General features: G+C 41.4%; 1 protein-coding gene across 3 annotated transcripts in view; it reads left to right on the forward strand.

Annotated features, from left to right (window-relative positions):
* The first annotated feature begins 399 nt into the window (after window positions 1–399).
* The window catches only part of ZBED1 (zinc finger BED-type containing 1), a 50,782-nt gene continuing 39,028 nt past the window's right edge, over window positions 400–12,153 (forward strand). Inside the window, exon 1 of one of the 3 annotated variants that reach the window (XM_063149668.1) lies at window positions 400–523. The gene's annotated coding sequence lies outside the window, so the exon portion shown is untranslated. The remainder of the gene's footprint in view (window positions 524–12,153) is intronic. The other 2 variants (XM_063149669.1, XM_063149676.1) reach the window with 2 other exon arrangements.

The raw sequence follows: 12,153 nt of genomic DNA on the forward strand, positions 1-12,153 counted from the left end.
GCCGCCGCTGCCCGCCGGGTCGCTGGCGGCGGCGGCGGCGGGGGTGGCGGCGGGGCCGCGGGATCCGTCCGCGCTCGCTGCCCCCGTGTAGTTCTCGAGTCGTCTGTCCTCGGCGGCGGTCCGCGGGTGACATGCAGTCCCTCATCTCTCCGGTGACCAAGGCTATCCTGGTGGCTTTGTTCATCTTCGCCATCCTGCTGATCCTCTACGTGATTCTGTGGTACATCTGCCGCGATGTGGATTGCGACCATGGGATCTGAGCGGCGCCGCGGGGCCAGGGCTTAGGAGCCGAGATTCACCCCGCGGGGCCGGGAGCGGCAGCGGGAGCCCCTCCGGGCGGCAGCCGCCGCCACCGCGGCCGAGCAGGGGAAGAGAAGGGGAAGGAAAGAAAAGAAGAAAAAAAGAAAAAAAAAAAAAGAAAAAAAAAAAGAAAGCGAGCGAGGGACCGAGCCGAAAGAGCCCGGAGGACAACTGCGATCAAGAAACCAACCTGAGCTTGACCTTCAGAGACCAGGGTGACCCGGTGAGTCTCCGCTCTCCGCGGCGCGGGGGATGCGCGGGTGCGGCGGGGCTGCCTCCTTCTCTCCCTCCCGCTCCGCTCCCCTCCCCTCACACACACACACACAAACACACTCGCACACGCACGAACATGGATGTGGCACAGGCGCCCCGTACACACGCCGCTTACACACACACCCGTGGATGTGCGTGCCTGAGCGCCCGCTGCACGCAGGCATGCGTGTCCCTTGGGGACAAGCAGGACCCGTCCTGCTGGCCGGGATAAATTGTGCCTGCCCCCGTGTCCGTGTCCCCCCGCTTTAAATTTTTCGAGGTGCCAACTCGCCAAAGGCAGCGCGCCCACGGGAGCGGCGGGGTGCGGGTGCCGGAGCGCGGCCGCCGCGCTGCCTTTGCGGCCCCACATTGGTATGCAGGCGGTGGCTGCGCCGCCAGGCAGACCTAAAAGGTGAGCCCAGGGGATGGGGAAAGTCAATGCCTCATCAGTCCAGGGGCAAATCGGGAAGTTACAGAAAATGAAGGGAGGATGTCAGGTACCCGGCTAGTGCCAGCAGGCAGACTTCGGGGAGGCGATGTGAAGCAGGATGAGTTTCTCCTTTCTAGGGCCAGGTTGATGGAAAGAAGTGGGGGAGATGATGGAAAAATGTGCATGGGAAGTTCTGGATGGGAGCGCTCCGTGTCTGGTCTCACTGACACTGCATTTCCTATGTGCTACTCTCTGTAAAAGGATTAACACTCAAAAGGGTTTACCACAAGCTGGGCAATTTCAGAAAATGTTGATCAAAAGTACACAATTGGTGAGCATGTACATGCTGACTTGTTGGGACACAAGAGGGGATGTATCCTGCCCAGCCGTTTTCACACCTGAGAGAATTTGTTGTTGGCGATTTCTGCTCTTACTGTTTGGTTGTATTGAATACCCTGTGCTGAAGCAGAGACAGCAACACATTGTGTTTGAAGTGGAAAAGACCTGCTGAAAGGAAAATGGTCCCAAACACTTGTTTCTGTCCTTGACAGACAAGCTGTCAGGGATAGGAGCAAACTCCAGCTGCGTGCGTTATCCCTGGTGTGCGTTATCCCTGGTGTGTGTTATCCCTGGTGTGCGTTATCCCTGGCGGGATGTGTTCGGGTGCCGCAGGGTGTGGGTGCGTGTGCACCGTGGGGAGGAGGAGAAACATCAAATTCACGTTTCAAGCAGGGGAACAGGGACTCAGCCAACTGTAAAGTGTAATCGTGTGATTCGGGGTGATTTGACATTGAGTATTGGTGACTGAAAGCTCACCTTTGCAACGGGGGTCTGTACGTGGAGAAAACTGTTGGAAGCCGATTCTCTTGCCATTTTGGTTTGTGCTTCTGTTCAGACTGTATTTTGAAGGGCTTTTGACCTGACTAGTTGATCAAACATGACATTACAGTTAACACACGCTACTAATGTGATTATAACAGCAGTGACATCAATGTTTCCTTGCCCTGCAACTACAGTAGCAATGCATTTGTTTACTTCCCCCATGCACGCTCTGAAATGTCTGTTACTCAACAGCTCTGAGCAGCAAGGGAACAGGGAGGAGGAGGGGGAAACTTACAGACATTTAAAAATGGCTATAGCTCTGTTTCCCTTATCCATGTAATGATGTGGAAATAAAACAACCTCCAAGTCCTCTTCATCTTTTTTTTTTTTTTTTTCTTCCTCCAGTCAGTACACTTTTTTTTTACCAAAGTGGCAAAAATCCCTTCACACTTTGACATGTCAGGTTGTGTCACATGTTCCCTTCCGAATTAACAGCAGTGCACACCTTCTGCCCCTCTCCCAGCTGTCAGGAGCTAGTGGGTGAGACAATTATAGAGGCTTTGCCATTTAGTGTTAATTATTTCACAGTAAACCAAACTGTTATTTATAGAACTGGATGAAGTGTGGCAAATTAATGTGGTTTTCAGAAATCTTTAAATATCAAGAGATATGTGCGCAGGTGATTAAATATCCGAAGCATTGATATGACCAAACAAATTTTGTACTACCTATCATAACTGACATTAATCAACTTAATAATTGTAGAAAACATGAAACAGTCCCTTCAGTTATTGTCTGATCATTAACATTCCCAGCTGGCTCATTATTCTTTTAAGCATATTGTTTTTAGGAGAGAAGATGTAGAATTTTTTTTAATGCCTGATTTTATCCTAAATAAGGTGAATATATATGTATTTATATATAAATATGCATATAAGGTTTGCATACAATCAAATGGGTATTTTCCAGCCTGACAGAACTGAAAAATAAGCAGAGCAATGATTAGCAGTATTGAATTTGATTTGTACTTGTAGTCACAGATGTGTTGGCTTTAGTTCAATATTCTGTGTGTTCATTATCGTGTACTAGCAAATGTAAAACCCTGAAGATCTGAAACACACCTTTTCCTATTGCTGCAATGCCTCATAGAAGGGAATGATATCCTGGCCTTGCTCAGCTGTGTTTGGAATTTTGCAGTTGGTTCTGACAGAGTCAGAAATATATTGCCAGATTAGCATGTGAATTTGTAACAGCATGATGTTACCAAGTTGAGAGAGATATTAAAACAATAAAAAGGGTAGAATTGATTATCGTGGAATATGTAGAGACCTTATTTTTGTAATTGTTTACTTGTTTGCTCAGAAGTTTGGTGATGATTTTATTTCTCTTTCGGGTTTGTGCTCGTGCCTCAACTCAACAATTTTCACCATCTTGCTCTCTTTTAATGTATGAGAGCGTTTCAAAGGTGAACTCTGAAATATCCCCTGTGACTGAGATGCAGTGCATCAGGTAGATATAGATCACCTGTAAGTGTTTCCTGCAGTAAGATAGGTTGTAACATAATGAGTAGCACTTTTGTTTAAAGCAAAGATAACTTGTTATTGTGTTTCTACTTAAGCCAGGAGAAATTTTTTACCCTATTGCAAAAATTAGTAATTTCATGGTCTGAAAGTATGTTTTTGGTCCATTTAATAGGCTGCTCAAAAACTGTGTTAAATGATATTTCAAATCTTTGCCTTTTTTTTGTGTGGAAAAAGACTGTGAAGTTACCACTGCTTCATCAGCAGAAGTGTAATGAATTTTATGGATTAATTCCTACTGCAGGGTAGCGTGCTTGTCATGGTCCTAGCAGTCTTGTCACATCAGACTTAAACATGCAGTATGTTTCTGGATAAGTCATTCTTTACTCAATTCCTAGTCAGGCAAATTCCCTGCAGATTTATTAAATATTTTCTGTACGTGGCATGTAACAAGAGTAACCAGGCAATAAAAAATCACAGATTTTCTCATTTTCCATTTTCTTCCCTATAAGATGGGTTAATAAGAATCAATGTCTTCATGGTGTGCCCTCTGTGCATCTTACACCATTTCCCTAAAACAGGCTTAAAATGAGCATTGAAGATGATTCCAGCACAGGAGGGTCTCTGCAGAGATGAAAGGTTAGCTGAGGTCCAGGGATGGACAGTGCTGCATCCTCGAGATGTCCTTGTGTCAAACGAGTGCTCAGCTAGACTTTTTCCCCTCCAGGTGAGTGTAAAGCAGGGAGCCTTTAAGCTGCTGTAAGGCAGAACACGTAGATCTGCCCTATGCAGCTCCAGCCCCATTTTTTGGAGGGCCCAGTCTAGGACAGATTTTCTACTGTCTGTTCTATGCAAGGCGATGATTTGGTAGTTGTTCCTTGCAGTCTTAAAATCTGTGAGCCTTAGATTATTGGTAATGTGACAAGAACTTGGCCCAATTTGTTTTTAAACAGCTCATAGGTGGGATGGTTGCAATTAATTGTACAGCTGATGCCACCATTCTAACACTTGGAAGTGCCAGGGCCCTTTAAATGACAAATTTGGGGGCAGTGTTAGGGAATACAGTGTCACTGTAACAAGTGTATTAAACCTGCAGCGTGAGCAGGCCATATCTTGCATCTTGCTTGGCTAGAATAACAGTCTTGCATTGCTGGTGTTCATACAAAGTCTGTGTGAGGAGTTATTGAAAAGGTGGTCTAAGGGAGTAATGGAAAGCAGGCATGTTTGCTCCTCACCTAAAGATCCATCTCTGCTCTGGGTGCATGAGCCTGGCTGCTCTCTCCCTGCTGCATGGCACGTCAGGGCTGCAGCTGGGCATTCAAACATACAGGAAAGTTCCACTGCTGTTTCTCAATGGATGACTTTTCCCCCAGTTTTTCTTTGATGCATGAGTGTTTTCTCCTTTCCTTCTAGGCATCAATCCTCAGAGCTGTGACTTTGTGCGTAATGCGGTTTGTAGACAAACTGCACGGATTGATTTTCCTGAAGTGGGCTGACCAAATGATGAGTGTATTGGAAAGCAGCACACACTTGCTTATTTGCTGTTCTACATTAAGCTAGTTTTTTTTTTGAAATATCCTAATATCTATTAAAATAACTTTAAAAAATTACTGGTTACTTTTAATATGCGTTGCTGGTATGGTATATGTAGTTGCATCTGCTCTTCTTAGAGGCATTCTGATAACTTTTAAAATTTTACCTAAATGAGAAAATGTGAGTTTTAGCTTGGAGAGGGTCATAAAACTCTCTGCTGTTGAGAATTGCATTCTTATTTTGAATGTTTTGATATATTACTTTGGAATGCTAAAGATATTTACTGTTGTTTTTACAAGTCATTAAATGATATGTAAAGGATACCAATAAGATGACATTCAGACATTAAATATTTCATTGTAGAGAGTAGTTTGAATGTGGATTACAGTTGAGAAAAAATGTGGAAAAAATTGCTTGTGGCTGATGAAGAAAGACAAAGGTTTGGGAAAAGAAAGAAGTGTTATATCAAGGCAATAGAAGAGAAACTCCAGTGTGTTTAAATTTTAAGAAGTGGTGCTAATGGAAAGGAAAATGAGAAGCTTAGAGCACAAAAATTGCCACTTTCCTGTACAGAAACTGTATGTACATATAAATATACATGCATACATATGCCTGTATCTATGTATATACATTTGCACAATATGTGTGATGAAATTAGAAATTTGCAACTCAACTCTAGAGCAAGCTGAGATTCTTTACATGAATGTTTTTTTTCCTTTTTCCTTGAAACTTGACTCTATTAATGCCCGGTTGGAATTTACTTCAAAACGAGATAGTATTTCAGGTGCTTTCTTGAGGACTCAATGATCAGAGATGAATGATGTTGAATATTGGGGTTAAAAATTAATCATTTTATAAAGAAATTGCTACTGCTCCATTCACTTTGGAAAAAAAATTCTGGCTATGTGGGCTGGAAGAACTACATTAATAACAAATAGATTTTATGTCTTGTGTTTTCCATTGACCTCAAAGAGACAAAGTCGCTACTTAACAGGGAAAAATCCTATTAGGTAATTAACCTGTTATGACCAAGAAATATATGTGAGAAAAGAACATCTCAGAGAAAAGATAGCAGAACTCTAATATTTTGGCTCAAACCAGTAATAGCCAATATCTTTTTGCAAAAGTACAAATGTACAACTCCTTGATGTAATCAAACTTCTGTATTTATGTTTTGAGTGCAAACAATGAAAGAATCCTCCTGAAGTTATGAGTGTTAAAACTTATTCACAGAGAAACCTGATGCAGGATTATGATGCTTTTTGGGTATTATGATATTTTATGTAACACCTGAGTAAGAAAATGTTTTGGTTTGCATGAAATACAGCAGTGTATTACCAAGGGCTAGGGAAAAAAAGTGTTTTTTATATGAATAGCCTCTTCTGTATTTATTGCGTATTGGGGTAAAGCTGAACTCATGGAGAAAATTTTATTTGCTATTCAGTATCCATTTCAGTGTTGAGTTGTGACTGCTGTGAACCCTATTTAATGGACACCCAGCAAAGTCATTGTGCTACCTACAGCAAAAATGAAACAAGGTCTTCATTAAGTTGTGCTCTTCATGGACACTATATGTGACATAGTTAGGTAACCTGCAGTGCAGGTTTCTTATATAGCTCTTATGATTAATGCACTCCTGAACACGCTATCATCACCTCCCTTGTGAGATATGTGTATATAAATGGGCTTAAAAATGAGTTTGCCACTAATCTCCATTCTAATGACTTGTTTTTATTTTCTACTGCAACACCATTCTGGCTTAAGAGGTGCGATAACTGAGTGGGAGTTTAATGAAGCCTTGGTATCAGTGAAGATAAAAGGGAGACACTGAGCACACAGAAGGACATCAGTATGTGTTTCTAGTGACTGATACAGCATCATTCAGCTTGGCTGCAGTGACCATGAAACAATGAAGTTTAGGATCCTTAGGTCAGTGAGGAGGGAACACGGCAAGCTCTCTACCCTGCTTGTCAGGAGAGCTGACCTTGGCCTCCTCAGGGATCTGCTAGGTAGAGTCCTGTGGGATGAAGCCCTGGAGGGATAAGGGGCCCAATACAACTGGTTGATACTCAAGGATTGCCTCTTCCAAGGCCAAGAATAATGTATCCCCAAAAAGAAATAAGGAAAAAATGCCATGTGGCCTATGTGGATGAACAAGAAACCCCTGGACAAACTCAGACACAAAAAGGAAGCCTACAGAGGATGGAAGCAAGGATAGACAGCTTGAGAGGAATACAGTGAGATTGGCCAAGCAGCTGGGGATAGGGTTAGGTAAGGTAAAGCCCTGAGAGAATTAAATCTGGATGGGGACATCAAGGGCAACAAAAAACCCTTTCTGTAGGTACATACCTACATACCTGGGTTATAAAAGGAAGACTAAGGAAAATGTGGCTCCTCTCCAGAAGAGAGTTCCCAGTAATCTTAATCATCCTTACATTTTACATCTACAGTTCCTATCCTATACACTACTCTTGGATATGGTGAGGTGGGAGCTGAAGTGGAACCTGGCAGTGCACCGCTAGAGCAGGATGATCACTGTGCTTATATGTGGAGGGTGAAGCCTTCACAGATCACAGTGGCCTGAAGGTTGAAGACAAAAATTGCAATATACTTATAGCCTGCTTAATTCTTACACCTCTGTGGGGACTCCAGCACATTTCTAGGAGCTAGAAATTAATTCAGTTACATCGCTCTGACTATAGTATAATCATGCTGGTCATACCCTTGTGTAGTGTAATTTTTTCTGTAATCTGGTCCAGTTTTTATCTTTATGTTTATCTTCAGCTGTACAAAGCCTGTCACATTAGCTATCATGGCTATACAGGTAGTTGGTACTGTAGGATTTTCAGATACTGCCTGGCTAAAATGTGAGCTGTGGCTTTGACGAAAAAAGCAATCTCATGGGAATGGCATGCTTCAACACCAAACCTGTCATCTCATACCTAGACTACTCACAGCTTATATTTAGGTGGAAAGCAGATTGCTAACTAGAGAAAAAGGCACTTAATGCAAAAGGCCATTGAACCTTTTCCTCCCAGGCAGAAAAAGCCTTTTCCTCAGCGCTCGGAGCTGTGCTGCGGTACCTGCTGCCTGACTGCATGGTGGGCAGACTCAGGGAAGCTGCACAAGGTGAGAGTGGGTCCCCTTTATTCTGACATTTCATCCTACACCTAAGTGTATGGTGAAATTTACTCCAAATTTACAAGATGGAGCTATCAAGAGTAATTATTTTCATTGCAAATCCAAGATAAATGAGAGCTGCAGTGCATCTGTTGTCAGGGGTTTAAACAGTGATTCTCCTGTTAGTATACAGGCTCACTGCCATTCCCCACCTTATTAAACACACGAAAAACCACATTTCTATACCTCAGTTGTTATTTTTTTGCTTAGAGATGTATCAAAAATGATGAAAACCTTTTGAGCCTAGGAAAAAAACTTACATATTTGAATGCATAAACTGCTATTTTTGAGAATTCTGAAGTGACGTTAATTTTTTTCTCTCATGTGGGCTTACAAGCCTGGAGAGATTTTAAATTGAAAGTGGAAGAGAAAACTTGCTTTTTACTTGAGTTCATGAAAGCTCTCTTAGTTCTAAAACGAAATTATGTATGAAGCAGTAAGGTTCTGTATCGTATATTAAATTCACATGACAATTCCCTTTTTAAAATTTTATACAGTCTTCAGGTGAATAGATAGAATATGTAATCTATTTATTCCAGACTTCTATGAACCTGCTGCTGACTTTAGGAATGAAGTGTTTTGACTGTTGCTGTCCCAGGAACAAGACATTGACACCAAATTCCTTTAGTTTGAGTCTGCATGTTGGAAGTGCTGTGAATTCCAAGGATAAACATGTAATGGTATTATGAAATAGTATTGTCTTTATTATGAGCCAAGGGTTTCTTCTCTTACTTTGGACCACACAAACAAGGTCAGCTGGAAGGAGGGTAGAGCACTACAGAAGCGGGGACTGGCTTGGAAGACACTGCAGCCACTATTGTGAGTCATTCTCTTTTAATCACCAAGGCAAAATCCTATGGGCATGTGGGATGATACATAAAGGAAAGCAGAATTTTGCTTGCTGTGGAGGAGCTGTTCATTTGTTACAAACATTCAGCTGACTTCAGTGGAGTGGTGCCAATTTCTGTTAGCACAGGCGTTGATTCTGAGGATACATATAGGCATTAATAAACAATTGGAGTCCTCCTCCAGGCTGCAGAAAGTAGCAACCAAGTAAGGCATGCAGCTAGGATGACATCCAGCCACCTTTGTCACTCTTCAGCCTGTGTAGCCAGGTACCTTTTTTGAGCTGATTTGGCAATGATTGATATAATACACAGAACTTAAAGCTAGTAACATCTATTAATTTGTAATGTGCGTTCTATACAAAATGCTGCTAAATTAAAAGGCAGACTGTTATCTCAGGAAATATAAATGTTCATGATAGCTGGTTGGAAAAATATAGCTGTGTAATGTGTGCCTTTGGTTCAGCAGAGTTCATGAAAGAAAGTGAAAGAATCAGCACTCCTGAGAGCCTCTGTATGAACCAAAATGGAGTCACTCTTGGATAAGCTTATGGATATTCTACTACTAATTTATGAATGTCAGCTGGGCAATCTAGACTTCTTATAGACACTGTGGTCATCTGGATGACTACAGATATGAAATGGGTCTTGTGATAACTGTAAAAATAACTTAAAGCCTCCTGAAATTCAGCAAGGAGGGGTTTCACTGAAAGGCAGCATCCTGGATGGGATGTACCAGTGATAGCTGTGCCATGTGGGGTGGGAAAAGTTCTGCAGGATATCTTGCTAGTAGCTGGAAGAAAAGATTAATTTAGTTGAAAAAGATTAGTATAGATGGATGGATGGATGGATGGATGGATGGATGGATGGATGGATGGATGGATGGATGGATGGATGTCAGACAAATCCTCTGGCGAATGGCATTTCCCAGGTGCATTTCTCATGTGGACAGGCACTTTGAAGACAGAAGAGTCGACCCTGACAGAGGCTCTCCAGCGTCTGGCGAGGAGTGGGACTGCAGAGCTGTGACTTCAGGCTATGCTGTATTGTGGCAGTCACTCTGGTGCAGTCTGGAAAACAAGCTCAGATGCACAATACAACATTTAGAGTGATGTGCCTTATCAAACAACATGATGTTGTGACCCAGCATGGGCATGTAGCTATCTGTTATTGGATACTCAATTAAATAACATTTTGGTCTGTGTAGTAAAATGCATTTCTTCATTTCGCATTTTTAAGATAGCTGTTGTTTGAGTTAAACTTGTGAATAACCTTTCTTTTATAGTCCTGTGATTTCTGCACTAGAACTGTAACTTCATTTCTTTTTGACCTACATTTGTATGAGTAGAGCAGTTGCATAGACTATGAAATACATTTATTTTTCTCTTAGTATTTCAGTTAGTAGGTAGTTGCAGAGCACTTTTGCTGTAAGAGTGTAATGATGCTTTCATAACTGGCTGGATGGTGTCTACTGCTTGATTTCAGTTCCAACACAATCTCCTCATGCTTTTTAATCCTAACATGCAGCCCTATAGCCACCTATCAGACTCATCCTCCTCCCACCAGAGGTGTTCGGCTAGAAACCTGTGCTGGATTTCCTTGCTCCTGTGTAGGCAGCAGGTTTTGTGCCCTGATAGGGGACAAACTGAAAAATGCAAAATTATCATCCCCTCTGAGTGTCACGAGAGAGGAGAATAAGCACTTTCAAAGCATAAAGTGACTACATTTTTCATTCCCTTGCTGTAATAGTAGCAGATGGTACTTGTGGACCAGAATAATTTGTCCTTTGAATAATGGTCCTTGCTAAGGAAAGCTTAATTTTGTTTTTTCCTATGTGCAAAAAGTCAATTTTAAAAAAAATATTCCCACATGTAAATCCTTCTACTTACCTAAATTTTGCTGGTTTCTTTTTTACCAGTTTAATGGTTCTAATTTTCAAAGCATTCTGTGTAATATCTGTTACATTAAGGTTTCCACCAAGAGGATTTATTATCACAAATTAAAAGAGATATTATACAAACACACATATGTGCATACATTTATTATCAGTGATGCTTGAATTGCAAGTGGTCACTTCATTTGCCTATTACCACCAAACTCATTTTGATTTCCTTGTTTTGCTTAACTTTAGGTCACAGTTTATTACAGTTTTTTACATAGTTTATGAGCTGGGTCGCTGCCCCAGAAATGAAGGGTGAAACCACTTGGTTTGGCTTGCAAAACCAGCTCCTGGAACTCCTGACAGTGTGAGGTTTCTCTGGCCATTCATTACACTTATACCAACAGGAGAGAGAATGGAAATAAACCCCTTTGCAAATTAAAGGCACTTCTGAATTAACTTTCTGGGTGGGTTTTACCCCTAGTCAAGATGGTGTCTCCTTTTCTACTCAGCACCTTGGGTAAAGGATTCTCTCTTTCAAGGGAATCCTCAGCTTTCATGCGTGGAATGCCCTTATTTTGGTGCTGTTGCACCACAGAAACTCTTGTGGTGTTATAATCAACACTGAGATTTGGAAAGTCACTTGATTTTCACCTGACTTGAACTGGCTCAGCTCTTAGGTTTTTGTATGTGTGTATATCTTTCTATCTGTCTGTCTATCTATCTATCTATCTATCTATCTATCTATCTATCTATCTATCTATCTATCTATCTATCTATCTATCTATCTTTATATAAATTTTATCATTTGATATAAAATGCAAATGATAAAATCCTAATCTATAGTTTTTATATTAAAAAGCAATCTAAAGACATATGTGTACAGAAACCTATATCAGGACATCAGGAGTAATTAAAGAGAGGACAAAGGAAGAGTTAGTTTTAAATTACTTCTTAGGTACACCTCTGAAATAGAATATTGCTTTGTTACTTAGTTAAGGACAAATTGAATAAATAAAAATAAAGACTCAACAATATTTCTTCCTTTAAGAAAGGTTTTCTGTCTCAGGGAGTTAACCAAAGCATGAAAGTATTTCTGTAAACATCTCACAAAAATATTTTTCTTTTGCGCAGTTAGCACTATTGCAAGTTTTTTCTGTTTATATTTGAGGGTGGTTTATGCCTTTTTAACTGTGCAAGACCTACTGGAAAAAGCCTAGTCAGTCGTAGAGAAAATTATTGATTTTGCTGTACGTTTAAGTGCACTGGTGTGGAAAGGATGGTCTCACACTTCTGAAATATTTTTCAAATGTAAACAGCAGTCGACTTTGACCAGCCTGCATTTGAGTTTGCTCAAGACCCAGCACCCCGGAGGCAGAAGACTGTAGCAGT

Source organism: Melospiza melodia, chromosome 2, assembly GCF_035770615.1.
Source record: "Melospiza melodia melodia isolate bMelMel2 chromosome 2, bMelMel2.pri, whole genome shotgun sequence".
Taxonomy (NCBI): Eukaryota; Metazoa; Chordata; class Aves; order Passeriformes; family Passerellidae; genus Melospiza; species Melospiza melodia.